Source organism: Castanea sativa, chromosome 1 (assembly GCF_040712315.1).
Source record: "Castanea sativa cultivar Marrone di Chiusa Pesio chromosome 1, ASM4071231v1".
NCBI lineage: Eukaryota > Viridiplantae > Streptophyta > Magnoliopsida > Fagales > Fagaceae > Castanea > Castanea sativa.
The window spans coordinates 79,062,642-79,081,106 of record NC_134013.1 but is presented as its reverse complement, the minus strand read 5'-3'; the positions used below and the strand labels follow the sequence as shown (position 1 = coordinate 79,081,106).

Sequence of the window (18,465 nt, the reverse complement as noted above, 5' to 3'; positions counted from 1 at the left end):
GATATGGATGAGTATTATTTTTATTATCTTTGGACAAATTATGACTATTCAGTTTTTGCTTTTGCTTGGCAACTAAACATGTATGAGATTCACTCACACAAAAAAGTGTGTGAGATGATTTCTAGATCTTAATTCTTTGCAATTTTTATTAGCGTTATCCTTCTACAAGTGTGTGAAGTGTGTGAGAGGCAAAACAATCGGTCATGCAAAGCAAATACTTAGCTATATTTGATTGACCAAAAAGTTTTGTAGAAGATATGTCGTAACAAAAACGAAGTAAAGGAAAATGATGAATTCAGTTTTTTTTTTTTTTTTGGGTAGGATAAGGCATAGCAATATAGCATAGATTAAATAGTCATGATTCTATTACAAAATACACCCTCTCAATCGAGGACTATAAAGTATAAATTTATTCACCATAGTGGATTTTCAAATAAAACATAAGTAGAGTCGTTGAAGTTTTCAAGTTCTAATAAAACATTCATATAACTGTTAGCTTCTCAAAAGATATGCATAATTCGCTTATTTAATAAGGCTGTTAAAAGACTCCTACAATCAGTGAGTAGAGATTATAATGAATTATTTACAATAAAATTATTCATGAGAATATGAGATGAACTACTGCCTAGGCATCCAGCTCCATTATCAATTTTGAAATTTCTAAATCCTTTGCTAGTAGAAGACCATCTCTAAGAGCCCACATCCATGCCATAACACTATTTAGATAATCATAGTTACTTGCAAATCCTTTAATCCATCCACCAACATTTTCTCGCAAAACCCTAACTCCTCTTGCCTGATTTGGGTTTCCAACTGAAGATCCATCTGTATGAAGTTATTTGGTATAGTATGATATGTTTATAAGTTATTTTTAAGCATTATCTTGCTAGGAATATAGGATTTTTTTTTTTTTTTTTTTTTTTTTTTTGCTTATTAGAGGGCCATCGCATTTTTGGATTAGAGAAAAGAGGTTAGTTTTTTTTTTTTTTTTTTCCTTTTCTTTTATGCACGCCCTTAACCAAGTATCAAATTTCATTTGCTTTTCCACTAGTGTTCAACAAATCTATATTCTATATATATAATTATAGGTAAAGCAGAGAAAAAATCCAATTAAATTTTAAATTAGAATTCAATTAAAGTCTAATTTTGCATCATATGTCTCATCTAATCTAAATTTTAGAATTTTGTGTCAAGTGAGTTAATTTAGTGTAAAAATTGAATTTCAATTAAAGTTTAATTTTGCGCCATGTGTCCCATTTAATCTAAATTTTTAAATTTGTGTGTCAAATTAGTTAATTTAGTATAGAAAACAAGGAGTTCAATATAATAAATCATAAAACATAAACATATAACTGAAAAAAAAAATTCAAATTTATAACTCATCTATATATATATATATATATATATATATATATATATTAATAGGTAAACCTTAGAGAAAATTGAATTAAAATTTGAAATTATAATCTAATTTTGCGCCATGTGTCTAAATTTATGTGGAAACTACATCATAATTGTCCATTAAGCTTGTGCAATGTACATACTTAAGTTTTTTAATCTTTGTGTTAGGTGAGTTAATGAGTGCAAAATATTAAGAATCTAATATTAATGAACTATAATTTTAAAAAAAAAAGAAATTACATGTACTCAATAAAAATTATCACATGTTTCTCAAAAAATAAATAAAATAAAATCTTATTAAGAAATAGAAAAAAAATGATCATAAGTAGTATTAAATTTATGTAGGAATTTTAAAAGTGACTAATTACGTTTACTTTAAAAAAAATTGACTAATTATTTATTTTTTATGATAAAAATTGTGTTTAATTATAAATGTATTTATATATATATGCATGAATGCATGTGTTACATGCTTTAAAAAAAATTAATTTGACTAATTATTTATATTTTTATATTAAAATTTTTGTTTAATTTTAAATGCATCCATGCGTTTGCATGGAGTTATATGCTAGTAAATATTAATAACTATTGTGTGTTTGGCATTCACAAGATGTCTTCTTCTTCTTCTTCTTTTTTTGGTAAAAGGAAAATATGTAAACAAACAAACTACCTAGTAGTTAAAGCAGCTGGATCCGAACAAAGTCGATTACCCCGAAGAGTCTCTAATCAAAAGCTGGGCAATCTCCATAGACGGAGGGTCCAGAATAACAAAATCATGCTAAAGGTGGGATCCTTTCTTAGCAAGCACATCAACGTAGACATTTGCTTCCCTAAAGCAATGACTGATCTTCAAAGATGGGATTTGGTTTACGAATTGTCTGGAATCATCAAGAATTGGTGCAAAGTTAGCACAAGAGCTATCATTGTTAGAAAGTAAATTAACAATTGCTTTAGCGTCAACATCTAATTCAACATCAACATCAACATTTTTTTTTAATCTTTTAGTACTTTTCAAGCGGGAGGATGGGTTCGAATTCAGGACATATTTGTTAAAGATGTCAAGAGGTGTTAGTTGACATTAATCATCAAATACTCACTTGTGATTTAAGGAATTTCTAATGCAATCATATTGAATACAATTAATATTGTGATTTTTCCGATAAAATGCATATTAGGCGTAATATTTGGTTACAATTTAATACGATCATCAGTGATAAGTATCTGATTTCAATTTGTTTATCCTCAATCCTCATGCAGGTATTTCTCTGAATATAAAAAAGTGTATAAATGAGTATCAAGAAGACCGCATAGCGCAGTGGATTAGCGCGTTTGACTTCGGATCAAAAGGTCGTGGGTTCGACTCCCACTGTGGTCGCTATTGCTGAACTTTGTTTTTTTGTTTTTTGTTTTAAAACTCTGTCTCTGTGTGTCTCTTTACTGTTTTTTTTCCAATTTGCTACTCCATCTTGCTAGCTCTTCTTTTCTTGCAGCTCTACGTCTGGCTCTGTAGTGTCCCTCTTTCCTCTTTTTGTTTGTTAGTTCCCTTCTTTTTTAGACAAGAGTGGTCCTACTCTACATACCTTAAGCAATCCAATGAAGGAAAGCTTTGTCAGCATGGTAATAGATGACAAGTCAAAATTGATAGATAAACTAAAAGCAGCCCACTAATTTGATGGATTAGATTTGAGCCACACCCTTTTCGGTCAGGCTCAATGAATTGTAACCCACATAATGCCAGTCCAAGTACTCTCTCTCACACAGAGTTCTATCATAAACTTGTGTAATTAGAGGGCCCAAACAGTCCCTTTTTGCTATTTGTGGCTGGGAGAGCCAAATCAGCGTAAGCCGTAAGTAAGGTTTCTGTCCAAGTTTTTGTTTGTTCATTTTGTTTCTTTTCAATTGCATAATTAAAAAGATATTAAGAGGACGTTCTAGCATGTAGTTGTAATCAATAATTAGTATAGTTTGCTACTACTAGGGCTCTTGTCCCTTGAGCGTCGGTCATGCGTTGTGCTACACTGCTTGTCTTCATTATGATGACAGTTATGCACCAATTATCATTGACAAGTGAGGCAATGGCTTTTTACAGGTCGATTTGACATTGATATTTTTACACTTAGTTGAATTTATTCTACCCTTTACATATAATTATTACTATTAATTGTCTTTTGGGTGATGGAATGTTTGTGATGGAAGCCACAGGAAAGATCGGGACTCTTATGGGCAGATGATCACCGCAAATAGTACATGCAATGATGCAATAAGGAAAGACATTCACTGCACCAATGACCAAACCGGGTTAGTGTGAAACTGTGAAAAGTTCTTTGAGATCAAAGTTGCCACACATTGGATGAGAGGAAAATTTTAAATTATCAAACCTTTGATTGGAATATAGGGACTCTATCAAGGTATTATGGGCATTTTCTCATCCATTGATTCCAAGGGTTAGGCCTGACATACCACCTCCCTCGAAGAGGCTGAGGGAGGGTAATAGAGGACACTACCTATTCCTTCAAGATTATAGATTAGATTATGCAGCAAGTAGTATTTAATGTGATTGATGGTAGTTGTAAGCATTAAACATCAAGAGGAGTGGGCATTGGAAACCGATTTCCAATAACATTGTTTGTATTTTTTGAAATCACGTGTGGATAAAAAAGTGTATGAAAATATGTGTAATAAACAATAGTAACAAACAGGTCCCAAATCGTTGATTGAATCAGAACGACTCTTGATTTGCTAATTGCCGACCTCCAAGATTTTGAGGGAATATATAAATGAGATTGACCTCCTTTTATCGAATGTTTATGTTGTAAGTTAGCCAAGTTCATTTGGAGGTGCCAAAGAGGGGAAACGCCTAAACATAGTTACTAACCATATGATGATAGGACACCTTAATTAATGTCAGGCATTTCAAGTAGCTATTTACTAATTTTCTTGTAACTAATTGGTAACTTCGTTGTGTATTCAATAGTTAGGCCATTTTGGATATACACTATTGTTAGTTTCTTTAAAACTTTCTCCATTCTCCCATCTCCCCTTGTATGTATGTGTGTTAAAATACTTAGTGATAAGGAATGAAGAAAAATAAAGTATTCCGGACCGTCCATGGTCATCCACACCAGCAGTTGTCCAAAAAAAAGCACTAGGACGAGGCTAATGTCCATGGTCGTCCATAGATGAAAACATACCCTCAGTCAAATTTGGCACAACCGCATCTACTCGTCCTAGGAAAGCTATTAACCCCGTCCTGAAGGGGTTCGTCCATAAAAGGAACAACCTCCTTTAGAAGTAAGGTATATACAACAAGAGGATCCTTGGACGAGCCCTTTACACTTCGGAATTCCTAAGTACATGTCACCACTCTGTAACATAAACATAACTTCCGGTGACTGTTATATGAAAAAATATAACTCCTAAACGGTTGTGAAAGTTATCCTTGAACCCTCGCACCTCCTCAAATCCAGGGGAGGTTACAAGCCCAATAACTGTTCCTATGACACTATATAAACACCCATTCAAACCAAAAAAAAGGTACGCTTTATATTTCCCAAAAAGTTGAAACTCCGAAAATATAGAGAGAAAACTAACTTTGCCATCAGAGAGTTCTTGGCTGGCAACCCCGGTCACCTTTGATCGTTTTTCTTTCTTTTCCAGGCCATCAAAAAAGCAAGTAGTCATTTCAAGTCCGAAGCATCCAGCCTACTGATTTTCTTCGTATCATCAGTTGGCGCCGTCTGTGGGAAAAAATTCACTGTTCTTTTCGTTCGATTATATGTTTTGTTGTCAACGATTAGCCTTTCTTAGACAAAAGGCTGAATGGTTCGAACAAGATCAAGGGCTACCAGCTTAGGCCACCAGGAGAGTAAGGATACTTCTAGTAATCCCCTTTGCGATCGCAGGTCAGCGCCTGTCATGCAACCGCCTCCTGTTCAATATATACAATCCATGGCTGCCGCTATGGCAGAACTGACCCGTCAGAATCAGGAGTTGAACAGGGAGATCAACCTTAGGAGGCAGGGCCAAGATGGGTACATGGAAGGACGAGCCCAAAGTCAGGAAGATGGAGGAGAAAATGTTGAGTCCGAAAATCAAACAAGGGGTACTGCTTCAAGAAGAGTGCCACACTTAGAAAGAGAGATGGACCAGATGAGAAAAGCCATGGATGAGACGAGGGAGAACATGAGGCGGGCAAACTCAGTGGATGATTTAGTTCACTGAACGGACTCCCCTTTCACGGCTTCCATCAACAGTCATCCCCTACCTCTGAAATTCAAAATGCCTTCTTTGGATTCATATGATGGAAATCGTGACCCGAGTGATCACATTGCTACTTTCAAGATGACCATGCACCTTCAAGGGGTCCCGGACGAGATTATGTGCAGAGCTTTCCCTACCACACTTAAGGGACCAGCGCGGGTGTGGTTCAGTAAAATACCCCCAAACTCAATGGGATCATTTGAAGAGTTGAGTAAGTTGTTTGTCAATAATTTCATTAGAGGACAACGCCACAAGCGTTCCTCTTCTAGTTTGCTGACTATAGAGTAAGGGAAAAATGAGAATTTGCGGTCCTTCATTACCCGGTTTAATAAGGAAGCCTTGATGGTAGACGAAATGGATGGCAAGTTATTGTTGGCCGCGTTCCACAATTGGGTCAATTCTGACTTGTTCATCCATAAGCTCTACGAGTATGAACCACAAACTATGGCCAAACTCGTCCATTCGACTTAGAATTTCATGAATGCTGAGGACGCTATCATAGCCAAGAAGAGAAAGAGAGCAGAGCACTCGGAAGCGGGCCACCAGCGTTACTCAGATCAGGGACCTCGTCCAAAGAAGGCTCAGGTAGACGAAAGAAAAGACAAGGATGGTAAGAAGGCAAGTTCCTCAGCGAGAAATCAGCAATACACACCCCTGACTATGCCACTAGAGTAGGTTCTTATGCAGATCAAGGATGATCCGTCCTTGAAGTGGCCGGATAAGATGAAATGAGATCCTAACAAGCGCAAAAGAAGCAAGTATTGCCGCTTTCATAAAGACCACGGGCATGACACGGACGAGTGCTTTGATTTGAAACAGCAGATAAAGAATCTCATTAGACAAGGAAAGCTAAGGAACTTCCTTGGACGAGACCAAAGAGATGAGAAACTGAAAGCTAAGGTGGAAGAGTCATCACGACCCCCACTAGGAGAGATAAGAGTAATTATCAGAGGAAACTCGATAACGCAGTCATCCAAGTCGAGGAAGACATACCTGAAGGTGGTGCAGAACATCCAGATGTCTGAACGACCTTCTAAGACGAGGGAAGTAGACGAGCAAGCCATTACGTTCACAGACGAGGACGCAGGACGACTTTACCACCCACACAATGACGAGATAGTCATCACCCTACTCATTGCTAACTATATGACCAGGAGGGTGTTGATAGACAATGGCAATTCTGCGGACATTTTGTATTACCCCGCCTTCCAGCAAATGAGGCTAGGACAATATCAGTTTCGACCAATGAATTCGCCATTGGTGGGATTCGACGGAATGAAGGTGCAACCAGTGGGCACCATCACATTACCAGTGGTCGTTAAAGCATATCCACAGTAGATAACCAAATAGGTAAATTTCCTTATTGTTGATTGTGCATCATCATATAATGCAATTATTGGAAGACCAACTCCGAATAGTTGGAAGGCGGTAACCTCTACCTACCACTTGTCCATCAAATTCCCGACTAAGCACGGAGTGGGCCAAGTACAAGGAGATCAGTTGGCCGCCAGAGAGTGCTACCTAGCCATGCTGGTGATGGACGAGCATATACAGGCAATGAGTATAGACAAGAGAAGGATCGCAGCGGAACCCACTGAGGTGTTAGAAGACGTCCCTTTGGACGAGAAAAGGCCTGAGAAGTTCACTAGAATTGGGTCGAGCATGGAAGAAGAGGCAAAGCATGCTTTGGTCCAGTTTTTGAAGAAAAGCCTCGATGTCTTTGCATGGAGTCATGAAGACATGCCTGGTATTGATCCAAGTATTATTACTCACAGCCTGAACGTGTGTCCCAATTCCAAACCAGTGCGTTAGAAGAAGAGGGTTTTTGCTCCTGAGCGAGACAATGCCATCAAGGAAGAAGTCCAGAAGTTGGTTACCGCGGAATTCATCTGAGAAGTTTATTATCCAGATTGGTTGGCGAACGTAGTCATGGTGAAGAAAGCTAACGGCAAGTGGCGAATGTGCGTGGACTTTACTGACTTAAACAAAGCTTGCCTTAAGGATAGTTACCCATTACCACACATTGACCAACTGGTGGACTCGACGGCAGGTCACAGGGTGCTGAGCTTCATGGACGCCTTCTCAGGCTACAACTAGATAAAGATGGACGAAGCGGATCAAGAAAAGACCTCATTCATTACAAGCCAAGGGTTGTATTGCTACAAAGTAATGCCCTTCGGTTTGAAGAACGCAGGGGCGACTTACCAAAGACTGGTTAACCACATGTTCTATCCTCAAATCGGGCAAAATGTGGAGGCTTATGCAGATGATATGCTGATAAAGAGCCTGGATGAGGGAAATCATCTGGACGACCTTCAAGAGACTTTTAATACACTTCGACGTATAACATGAAATTAAATCCAAGCAAATGTGCTTTCGAAGTTTCGTCGGGGAAGTTTTTGGGGTTCATAGTTTCGCACAGAGGAATTGAAGCAAATTCTGACAAAATCCAGGCGATACTGAATATAGAACCCCCGAAAAACATCAAGGAAGTCTAGTCTCTTACCGGACGAGTTGCCGCCCTTAACAGGTTTGTGTCGAAAGCTACTGATAAGTGTTTGCCATTCTTTAAAGTCCCCAGGAAGGCATTTGAGTGGATAGACGAGTGTCAAAAGGCCTTCCAAGACTTGAAGACATATCTCATGATAGCGCCGTTGCTGAGTCCGTCTATACCTGAAGAAGAGTTGTATTTGTATTTGGCGGTGTCCCCACACACAATAAGCTCGACGTTGGTCAGAGAAGAAGGGAGAATCCAGAAACCAGTTTATTACACAAGCCGTGCGATGAGAGGAGCGGAAGGACGATACCCGATGATAAAAAAGCTAGCTTTTGCCTTGATTACGGCTTCCAGGAAAGTGAGGCATTTTTTCCAAGCTCATATTATTAACGTCCTAACAGATCATCCCATAAAGAAGGCAATGAACAAGTTGGAAGTCGCTGGACGATTAATACAGTGGGCTGTGGAACTCAGCGAGTTTAACATCAGATACCTTCCAAAGAGCGCGATAAAGGCGCAGGCATTAGCAGATTTCATTGCAGAGTTCACCCCCAGCTAGAATGAGCTGGACAAAGACGAAGGAGTTGAAAGGTGGATTATTAATGTAGACGGATTGTCCACACTATATGCAGGAGGGATTGGAGTCATACTAAAGTCCCCAGAGGATGATAAGCTGGAGTACGCGGCCCGTCTACAGTATCAAACCACCAACAATGAGGCTGAGTACGAAGCTCTACTCAAAGGATAGGAATTGGCTAAGTCCTTAGGAGCGGAATCGATAATAGTTAAAGGAGATTCTCAGCTAGTCATCAACCAAGTAAATGTGTGATGTCAAGGAAGATCGGATGAAGAAATACCTCAGCAAAGTGAAACGACTTGCTCAAAAGTTTTCAGCAGTAAATTTTGTTCAACTCCCCAGGGAGAAAAATATGGAAGCAGATGCCTTGGCGAAAGCATCTTCGGCAGGAGGAGTTACAGACGAGTACGACAACGTCCAATATATGCCAAGCATAGACTTTCCGGATATACAGCAAATAGGAGGGGCAGAAAATTGGATGAGTCCAATAGTAATCTATCTTAAGGATGGAAGGCTTCCAGAAGACAAGGAGGAAGCTAGGAAATTAAGAGCCAGGTAGCCAAATACGTCCTCATAAACGAAGTGCTGTACAAGCGAGGTTTTTCCTAACCTTACCTAAGGTGCTTGGCTTTGGACGAGTCAAACTATGTTTTGAAGGAAGTTCATAAAGGAGTATGAGGAAATCATTCAGGAGCGAGATCACTAGTCCATAAGGTCGTCCGTGCAGGCTACTATTAGCCTATAATGCAGGCAGATGCTAAGGCCTATGTCAAGGTATGTGACCAGTGTCAGCGCTATAGCAATGTCCCTAGACAGTCATCAGAGTACCAGACCCTAATGATGGCCCCATGGCCCTTTGCACAGTGGGGACTGGATATCCTAGGTCCCTTCTCCATGGGAATTAGATGAAGTTTATGGTAGTAGGGATCAATTACTTTACCAAGTGGGTAGAGGCCGAACCTCTTGCAACAATCACTCAGCAAAATGTTAAAAATTTTGTTTGGAAGAATATTCTATGTAGGTTCGAAGTAGCCAGGGTACTAGTATCGGATAACGGACGTCAGTTTGACAACGCACCCTTCAGGGACTTTTGCAAACATTTTGGAATCAAGAATCACTATTCCTCACCCTCCCATCCACAGGCGAATGGACAAGCAGAAGTAGCGAACCGACCCCTGCTGAAAATCATCAAGACTCGGCTCGAAGGGGCAAAAGGGATATGGCCAGATGAGTTACCAGGTGTTCTTTGGGCCTACAGGACGACTGTACGAACCCCGACAAGAGAGACCCCCTTTAAGCTAGCCTATGGAAGTGAATCCGTCATACCGGCGGAAGTGAAGCCGTCATACCGGCAGAAGTTCATATGGCTAATCATCGAGTGATGAAGTATCAGGAGAGAGAGAATGGGGAACAACTTCGTCTTGACCTCGATCTTATTGACAGATAAGAATGGATACAGAGCAAAGGACAGTAAGATACAAAAATCTTATGGCTAGGCAGCATGATGCCATGGTGAAACCCAAACGATTCAGTGTTGGGAACCTTGTTCTCAAAAGAGTCTCCTTAGCAACTAGGAATCCAGCTCATGGAAAATTGGGACCCAATTGGGAAGGACCCTACAGGGTAATCAACTGCAAGAGGCAGGGGTCATACTACCTGGAGGCCCTGGACGGACGAAAGTTAAAGCACCCCTGGAACGTGGAACACCTGAGGAGGTACTATCAGTGATGAACTTGGACGAAATAATCCAGGGACGAGGTTGATACTATGGACAGCTACAGCCACGATCTATGTGTTTACTTATACCTACTGTTGTGTTCTTATTACTACTATAGTGTGTATTAAGAATAAGAAGTGTACTAGTACTTAAATTTTTGCACCGTCTACAGACCAGTCTGTAAAAGACGAGGTTATGTATTTTCTTAAGTATTTTAATAAGGCACCAACTTCTAAGCGTGCCATATTTGTGGACAATGTTCATGCAATAATATGGTTTGGATTTCTAATATATTTAATGCATAAATCTAGCTTCCATAATGATACCCACAAGGGGCAAAAGCCTAAGATGAATGAAAATCTCTGAACGCAGGGATGTAACGTTCATAAACTTTCCTCGAAATGAGGATAAAAAAGCTAAGGCATACTCATCTAAGCTTTCCTCGAAATGAGGATAAAGCAAAAAGAAAAAGCTAAGGCATACTCGTCTAAGAAGTAGATAGACAAGAAAAAGACATACGTTAAAGCATAAAGTTCCAAAGACGAGCATCTAGCCAAGACGCCTCAATGTCTTAGGACGAGTAGAACATTATAAGCGTCTTGCAAGGAGACGAGTGATAATTGCCCAAAGGACGAGGTAAAAGACTGGCGAAGTCATCATTGTCGTCCTAAGACGAGTTACACTTGTAAAGATTTGACTGGCTAACAAAGACGTCCATGCTTAGGTGGGTCGTCCATAAGAAAATTACATGGACGACCATTCAACACTTAGAACACAGACTGTTTAAAAGCCAATGACATTAATGGTGAAAATAGTGGATAAACTCGTCCATACAATAAATAATGGATAAAAGTAAATATTCATTAGTCTAAAGAGGATAGACGACCACCGTCCAAAAACCCTTATAAAATAAGCCTTAAAAAACAATTGTTAATAAGCTCGTCCAGAACACTCTGGACGAGATAATTGTACTCAAATACGTCTTAATAAGGGTCCAAAAAACAATGGACCAAACTAAAAGAAAAATAGAACAACAATAGCACTCTTAAGTTAAAAATTTCGTCTTCAAGAAGGGGGGCATCAACATTGGGGTCGTCCTGACATGGCTTTGTGGTGGCATCATCCTCAATATTAACATCGTCTGAGCCTGTTTGGAGGAGAGAACTTGTAGCAGCACCAAGGTTGAGTTTAATAGTGCTAAAGTCAACTCCAGGAAAGTTTTCTATAGCATCCATTCTGAAATCTTCAAACCCTGCTGCATAGTTGGTGTCCAGCAGGTCAGTAAACTCCTTGGACGCTTTGAACTCCTCCACTACATCGTCTTTAGCCTTCTTGAAAAGGAAACTCAGCTCATTGTTCTTCTTTTGAAGAAAGTCAAATCGTCCTTCTTAGCAGCATTAGATTTCAACTCCCCTACCAAAGTATTCAACCCCTTAACCTCGTCATTGGCCTTATTCGCCACTTTGGCCCAAGTTCTGCAGTTGTCTTTAATCTCGTCTTATCCATCTCCGTGGCCTGCCTGGACGCAGCTATGAACTTTTACATTGCCTTCATAGAAGACAAGAAGGTTCAAGAGATAAAAATGATAATAGATAACATTACTAAAGCAAGACGAGACAAAGGTGCTCACCTTAAAAAGATCGTGGACACCGGAATGCTCAAACTCCTTCAAAGACATATCGTAGCACGCAACCATGTCCTCACCTGTTACAACCTCTTGAAATCATTCCCAGGCTAAATCCTCATTCTCCAGTAAGTTCATAAAAATCCTTTGAGGAGGCTCGGATGAAGCAGGAGCATGGGTTTTGGACGAAGTGACGCCAACGGGCGTAGACGAGTCAATATCAACAACTGTGATGGACGGCAAGGAGGAAGAAGGGTCAGACTTAGCAGTTTCAAGCCTAGACGACTAATGCTTGGTCTTCTTCCCCCGACAACTAGGTAAGCTTCCCAAGTCCAAGTTTTTGGACAAGTTTTTCCTTTTGTCTCCAGCAGCATGACGAGGCTGAGGTTGAACTTCAAGTCTGGTTGTCTCGTCAATCACTTCCTTCCCTTTGTTTTCTTTCATGGTTGTCATTCCTAAAAAACACATGTACATATGTATGTATATAAAAAAAAATTCAAAAAAAAATTCAAAATTTCCAGTAAGAAAAGCACTCACGTCTACGGATAGTTTGCTTGTGCGTAAGGGCTTCAGCAGATGGATTAGGGCCAAGTCCCCACTTGTGCAAGCGTCGAAGAGTCACCAACGAGTGAAAATTCCTCTCGGGGTGTAGATGAGCTCTGTGGACGCGGTCACGGTGAAACTTACTTAAAGAAGGACGTCTAAAAGCTGAGAAAAGAGAGGAAAATTAAGGTTAGACAACTGTCTAAAGATAAAATATAACAAAACAAATAAAAAAAAGAATGAAGGAAAAACATAACATACCTTCTTGACGAAGGTTCCCTAATTCTCCTAAATATAAGGGGCAAATGCATCTCTACCAACCTTGATAGGATGCCCCGCCCAGAAACCAGAGACAAAGAAAAATTCTGTCTTCCAGTTTCTATCAGACGAAGGCAAAGACTTAATCAACCTACAGTCATTGCCCCTAGCTGTAAATTGATAAAAATCTAAAGATTGACTTATCTCAGAGGGTTTATAACAGTACAGAAACTCATCCATGGTGATAGGACGGTTCCCATTAAATACTTCCCTCCATAAGACTTGCATAGAGACAATAAGTCTCCACGCGTTGGGGTTAAACTGACAAACTCCCAAGCCCAACCTAGTGAGTAATTCTCTAGAGAAGGCATTTAAAGGTAATCTAAGCCCCCCTATCAAATAAGCTTCGTAAATACCTATTCCAAAACGGGGTTGGCAACACCATTCCCCTCGGACGGCTAACCTAGGATTCAGATCGTTTGAGATTTGGAACCAACTCCTAAGAGCGTCTAACCTCTTCTCGTCCGTCTTAGAAGGGATTTCTATAGCACAACTATACACAGTTTCTTCTTCGTCCAAAGGGGGGGACGGCAGGACGCTCGTCGAGGTACCAGCTCCAGAGGCTGCCCTCGTCCTAAGATTTTCTTGTAAGGTTTCAGCGGGAATTCCAGGAACACCAGAGGTATATTCCTCCGTTGTGTGGCCACTACTACTACTACTATCGTTACTAGAAGTGCTATAGCTAGAAGAATCATGATACTCGTCTATGGCCTTGTCTACACTGTCGCTAGACAAACAGGTAGCCATTTTAGACGTCCTAAAGCTTAAAAAGGAAAGCCTGAGAGTGAGAGTAAGGGGAATACCTGGCTCTAGAAGAAAGATACCAAGGACACTGAGAACACTCCTAGACGAGGCGACGGACGAGAAGTATCAAAATAGAAAATCTGAAAAAATGAGAGGGGCACGAGAGGGAAACCACTATTTATAGGTAGAGAAGTCTCGGTATTCACAACGACGAGACCAATGTGAAAGCGACATGTGGCATCTGCCTCGAGGAGGTAAGTCGACGTGACCAATTACCTATGAAAGCATGACACGTGGTACGCTGTCTGAAAAACAAATAAAATAGAAAATAAAATAATAATAATAAATGTTCTTGGAAAACCCGTCCTGAAGTTTAGTGATATGTTGAATGACTCATGGACGAAGGGGCAACTGATGAGGAATGAAGAAAAATAAAATACTCCGGACCATCCATGGTCATCCACACCAGTAGTCGTCCAAAAGAAAGCACCAGGACGAGGCTAATGTCCATGGTCGTCCATAGATGAAAACATACCCTCAGTCAAATTTGGCACAACCGCATCTACTCGTCCTAGGAAAGCTATCAACCCCGTCCTGAAGAGGTTCGTCCATAAGAGGAACAACCTCTTTTAGAAGCAAGGTATATACAACAAGAGGACCCCTGGATGAGCCCTTTACACTTCGGAATTCCTGAGTACATGTCACCACTCCGTAACATACGCATAACTTCCGGTGACCCTTATATGAGAAAATATAACTCCTAAACGGTTGTGAAAGTTATCCTTGAACCCTCGCACCTCCTCAAATCCAAGGGAGGTTACAAGCCCAATAACTGTTCCTAGGACACTATATAAACACCCATTCAGACTAGAAAAATGTACGCTTTATATTTCCCAAAAAATTGGAACTCCGAAAATATAGAGAGAAAACTAACTATGCCATCGGAGGGTTCTTGGCCGGCAACCCCGGTCACCTTTGATCGCTTTTCTTTCTTTTCCAGGCCATCAAAAGAGCAAGTAGTCCTTTCAAGTCCGAAACATCTAGCCTACTAATTTTCTTTGCATCATCACTTAGTATTCTCAACAACAACAAAAAATTAGTAACTTTGCTAGATGATTGCATAAGCATTGACCAAATAGGATTTAGACATTTGTTATCCATCTACAAGGCTACCAATGCCAAATAGCTAGTATAAGTACATTGAAGTTACTTTGCAATTAGTTTTTGAATGTTGATTGAAATAAGTGTGAGAGGTTTTCTTTGAGAACTATGTGTTCTTTGCAAAGGTGTCTAACCTGTTATCAATTGTTCTAAGCAACTCACTTTCCATCTACTTTTAAATCATATCACAATCCATCATACTTTCCTACATCTCACATAGGGTTGACCCAAGGCCTAGGCCTAAGGCTCCACCAAAAAACAAATTTTCTTTTAGGAAAAAAGGCCCCACTTCCCATGGTTAAAGGCCCAAATTTTTTTAAAATTATATATATATTTTAAAGGTTATATATATTTCTTTATTAGTGATGTTAAGTATATTACTAATTTTACTATTGGTTTACAAATTGTCATGTTATTAATTACAAAAATTGATATACACATTCGTTAATTAAATTGATGAAATTCATTAATGAGAGTCAATGTCACATTATATTTTGACCATTTTATAATGCTTTTAATTAGCACATTTTTCTTTTTCATTTCTATTAAGACTCTCAAAGTATGAGACCAATAGAACCTTAATCCAATTGAAATCTTAAAATGTTTCAAAAAGATATTGCAAATGTGTTAAATCATCAATAATAGATTAATCTCTCCTAATAGTTTGAGACTTTAATTTTTGTAAACTGATGTCCTACAAAGCCATACACCAAATAATATCTATCTCTCTTTCTCTCTCTTAAAAACAACATATAAAAATAAAAATTAGATTACAACTTTACTTAACTATGTATCGTCATATATCCAAAATAAAGTATCTTTTTTTAATCGTAATATATTTTTATTTCTTTTTATTAATATTTATAATTCAATTTTGATATTCAATTCTCAATATGAAATTAACATTAGTTTGGTTGGGATTATTTATCAAATTATGTATTTAATGTATCAAAATTACCTTGATTTAATTAGTATTAAATAATTTTTTAATTAATATTTATATATTAAAGGCTCCACATAATTTTTTGCCTTAGGCCCCAAATTTTGTTGGGCCACTCTTGATCTCACATAGATTGAACTTTGTGGTTAGTTTGTCTATTTTTACCGATAGACCCTTATTCAATGTCTTATTAATGAACAAATGGGCCTGGAATATGAGAAATTATTAGGTTTACCAAGAGGACTGCTGACATGGTTCTCCCTAACCTCCTAACTAATAAAATGCTGTTATTTATACAAATGTGACATCATCTAGTAATTTTTATTTTTTTATTCTTGTGCTGATTATGAAGCTCACACATACATTTGCATAGATGGCATCATCTCATTAGTTAAGGAGGATCACATCAACAATCTTTCAGGTATAAATAATAATTTCTCTGAGAATTGGCTCCTATATACTATGCCCCTTGTTATTGTACATAATGTTGATCGCTTTATTTAAATAAACAAATTGCCAATTCATCTTTAAAAAAAAAGTTGGGTTATTATTAATACAGTTTGTTGACATTTAAGTATAGTTCAAGTTAAATCTATGCTGATCCAATTTTGATCTAGTTATATACACATCTTAAGGATCTCATTGAAAATCAAATTGTCAAATTTGATATAGTATAACAAAAGAATCTTAAATTCGTTGAATTCGTACGAGAATTGGATTTTAACCTAACCAAATAGGTTTTGTTCTGGTCGAGACCCAAGATACCCCCTTTTTGTTTTGGTATTGCCCTCATTCTATGGATAAAATAGAGGCAAAAGGTGCTAATTAAGAAGGGAAGATGCATGGATAAGGGTTTATAAGTACGTTATTTTTACGGGACCTAGTCATGTATAATGCATTCTCTTGGGGTATGTCTAGGAGTTTGCTTATGGGTCTCAATCTCATCCTCGTCTTCTGTTCTTCGTACAAGTAATTAGCAAAGTACCAAAGATGTATTAAGCAGTTTAAATAATTATAGAATATAGAGTACTTATCTACATTACATGTCTTCTAAATTTTTTACCTCGTTTTCTTCTTCTTCGGTTTATAAGCTATGATATCATAGATTCATAATCAAACATGGATTTTACTACCAGGATACACAATAATATACAATTTTTAAAAAGAATTTTATTAAAAATTAAAAAAAATTTGACAATTCTTTTAATTTTTAATAAAAAAATTTTTAAAATGAATTTGTTAATATATGACCACGGGACCATCAAACATTGGCATTTTCCTCTTATCTTTGACTGTTTCTTATGAACGCAAGTACAGCTAAATTGGTAAAAAAGTATCTGAGTACGTAAGAAAAAGAGGGAAAGCTTCCTCTCTTTCGCGCGCTCTCTCTCTCTCTCTCTCTCTCTCTCTCTCTCTCTCTCTCTCTCTCTCTCTCTCTCTCTCTCTCTCTCTCTCTCTCTCTCTCTCTCTCTCTCTCTCTGGAGCTTTATGTCTTTAAGGAAATCTCTGTAGTAACAAGCGAGATCATCCTCGTGTTAATTTAATATTTAGACTCAATTATGTGGTGCAGTTATAGAACTACAAATTATTTTACAATTTTTTTATTATAATTTTGATGTAATAGACTGTAAAAAGTTAACCATTATTTACATATAAATTCACTCTTTTTTCTTTGCAAATCACGTTTTATTACGAGAGAGTTACAATATAAAGAATAAAATTGTGAAAAATATTGTGGTTAATTTCGCAGTTATGTGTCTTGCACACAAAAATAGGCTGACTATAAGCAAAGCAAGGGCTCTTCGCCAGCTCAAAGATACTCCACATAGCCTATCACAAACATTACATGGGTCCCATATTACACTCATTGGAATTACGTGTAATCATTGCCAATATACCCTTACTTTTGTATTATATTTATTACGTTTACATCTCTTGTCTCTCACTTTGGGGGTGCAAAGTCATTATTTCTCTTTATTGATTTTATTGCCAATAGTACATTTGTACCTATTATAATCTTTTTATTTTTTAACGAGTAGATATGTCTCCCTCGATCTACATGCTCTTACCCAATCCCCTCAAAGCAATTTCGAGGCAACCCAGGTGGTGTGATGGGATTGAGTTTGTACTTCGGTGATTTTATGCAATTATTCAAAGTATACAAATTTGGCCCAAAATAGATAAATAAAACTAATGTTTACCTTATACTAAACGAAAGTTAATTTTTTTATTTTTTTATAATAATATAATATGTTTGCGGTAGTCAAATAGTACTGCAAGCTTCTTGTTTCCTTATTGTAATATTTTGCTTTGCTATTAGAACTCATCCTTCTTGGCCTAAGTAAATTCTAGAGCTACTATGGTAAAACTTATGGATAAAGTATACCTTATTGTTATTGGTCGCAATCAAGAAGTTATGGGTCATAATGTTTCATGATTATATTTACTTTAACCTCAAATTCCATATAAGGGATCATGTGAATTTTCTTAACTACCAAATTGATAAAATGATATAACTATCTATGTAATAAATAAGGAAAAGTGCAGTCAATTGATTGAAGGTTATGTATGCTCATAACAAGAGTAATGTTAGAAATACAAATTATTTTATAAACAAATTTTACAAACTTTTAATGTGGTGAGTGATTATTAGTAAATGAGAAAGTGATGTTAATGGTGGGTC

At 37.9% G+C, this 18,465-nt stretch overlaps 1 non-coding gene across 1 annotated transcript; it reads left to right on the top strand.

The window, feature by feature from the left end:
• Positions 1-2,702: 2,702 nt before the first annotated feature.
• Positions 2,703-2,776, top strand: TRNAR-UCG (transfer RNA arginine (anticodon UCG)). Its single transcript has one exon. It is a non-coding gene; the product is annotated as a tRNA-Arg (tRNA).
• The last annotated feature ends 15,689 nt before the right edge of the window (positions 2,777-18,465 follow it).